Below are 2,632 nucleotides of genomic sequence, written 5' to 3'. Positions count from 1 at the left end.
TCATTTTTATGTGGTTCAATTCTCTTTGCTCCGACAGGTCTAAATATTTAAAAACTAAGACATGGGAATTTAGCTTTGGAATAGCAGTAAAAAGGTAGACGCTTTACAGTTGTGTATCTTAAAGATATGCTTGTCCAACTATTCTTCTAAGTAACTTGGGTCATGTGGGATATTTATCTTCACAGCAACATACCATAAGTGATACATGAGAGAATATGGTTTGTTAAGCTCTCCTAGTGAACTGTGCAATCCGCTTGGAATATTAGATTACCAGTGTTTCTCAGAATATATTTTTAAGACATAAATTGCATAATGTTAATGTTCATTAATTTAAAGATTTTCTAAAGCTGGTGCTGCTAAATCTCTCTGACAAATGAATATTAAACTTTCTCAGCATGTAAGATACAAATTTTGTTCATGTATTAATAGTATTCTTGCCCTTAGATATCAATTGTTTTCTTAAAAACTGATACCATGTAATAATACAGTACGCTGACCAATTGTATTTGAAAAATATGTTCTTAAAGGTTGTTTATGATGGCTTAATTAAACAGGCATGTAACTCAGTTACATTCAGCAGAATGACTGAAATCAGGTAATCATTTAGTATATATTGTTCTTTTGTGACATTTCAACTCCCAATCTCATTGAAAAATAGTCTTTAACAGTAGTAATGTTTTCTGTTATATTCAGTTATCTTTTTTCCCATGGTCTAATCCAGTGATGGTCTAATCCAGTGATGGAGCCATTTGTCAGGGCACGCGAGGCGCTGCCCTGTCAGCTGGCCAGCACGCATGCGCGCGCTGGCCAGGTGAGTTCACCCTTTTTTAAAGCCATTTTTCGCCCTCCCCAGGCTCCAGAGGCTTTATGGGCGTCTGGGGAGAACAAAAAGAGCCCGCCCCCTGGAGCCTCCAGAGCGTAAAAAAACACCCATACGGGCAAACCGGAAGTTCGGGAACGGACTTCCTGTTTCCTCGGGGGGTCGTTTTGAGCAAAACAACCCTCTGAGCAAACTGGAAGTGACTTCTGGTTTGCTCGGAGGGTCGTTTTGAGCGCTCCGAAGGTGTCTGGTAGGCCTCCAGACGGTCCCTGACGCCTTTGGGGTGCTCAAAACGACCGAGCAAACAGGAAGTCACTTCCGGTTTGCTTGGAGGGTCGTTTTGAGTGCTCCGAAGGCGTCAGGGAAGCCTCCGGACGGTCCCTGAAGCCTTTGGAGTGCTCAAAACGACCCTCCAAGCAAACCGGAAGTGACTTCCTGTTTGCTCGGAGGGTCGTTTTGAGCACCCCGAAGGCGTCAGGGAAGCCTCCTGAAGGTCCCTGAAGTGTCCGGGGAGAACGGGGGAGGCTGTTTTCGCCCTTCCCAGGCTCCTATAAAGCCTCTGGAGCCTGGGGAGGGCGAAAAAAGCATGTAAAAATGGGAGCACCTGTAGTGCGCGCATGCACACTGGGTGGGTCGCGCATTGCACTATGGGTGCGGCACGCCCACACACAACCCCCCTGCGCTCCCCACACTTATGGCACGCGAGCCAAAAAAGGTTTGCCATCGCTGGTCTAATCATGAAGTAAGGATTCATACACCAGTTGCTACAGTCTCTAATTCTAGTCCCAGATCAGTACAAAACTGATTTTTGTTTATGAATTATCGTTATATAAATAATTGAAAAGCAGTCTTGATTTAAATTGGTATACTATAGTACATTTAAATGTATTCAGTCTAATTGCTTGAGGATGAGAAGATCAAACAATAGTTATAGTAAAGAACTCTTTTATACATTTGGGAATTTAAATTTTTGTTGCCTTATTTTTCAGAAAATAAACAGTTTTTCCAGAGAAGCTTGCAGGAGGGTACAGGATTGGGTATTGTCACCGCCATTTGGTCCAGAAACTGAGTTAGAATTGAAGCCACGCCTCTGCTCTCTCTGCCTGGCTCCAGTTTCAACTCAGACTAAGGTCTGATAGAGACATAACTAAATTAGCTTCTGAAATATTTTCTGTAACTTCCTGCAATCCTCCCTTCTCTTCTGGGGCCTTGCTGGTAAGAGGTGGCTACTGCGGTTGAAAATTGCCGCCTGTTTCGGATCTTCACTTCTCTGGAGATTGGTTGATAAGCTCCTGGCGCTGGGTCAGCTGCCTATTGAGCTTCGGCAGGGCCACATGGGCTGAGGCGTCGCAGGGAGGGCAGCTGGAGACGTGATCGGCAGATTTGTTTAGCCACATGAGGCTTGTTTTCCTCCAGTTTCAGGGAAAGTCTCAGGCACTCAGTTCAGCAGAGTGGGAGATCGCCGGATCGAGGCTTTGGTGGGCATGCACGGCAGTGAGCGTGGAGAGGGGTTCAGCAGCAATAGTCCCCGGCATGTGGCAGCCTTGGCTGAGGGCAATTTGATCATGAAGAGTCGCTTTCCACGTGGTGGAGAGAAGGAGCCGAGAAGCACAGAGCGGCTTCTTGCAACGTTTTCTTTGTGTGCTAAAGAGAGCGAAGCAGGAGAGAAGAGACTAGGCCTACACGAAGGAGACTGAGTAAGGCACCAATGGGAGGAGGCAAGATGGCAGATGACCTCATGGCAGAGGTGATCAGCCCTCCCCCCTTGTCCCCTGGTGAAGGGGTTTCGGGAGTGAGGCCTTCTAGGCCCAC

Source organism: Natrix helvetica (assembly GCF_964273705.1).
Source record: "Natrix helvetica genome assembly, chromosome: 3".
NCBI classification, from domain to species: Eukaryota; Metazoa; Chordata; class Lepidosauria; order Squamata; family Natricidae; genus Natrix; species Natrix helvetica.
Note: the sequence above shows the minus strand (reverse complement) of the source record.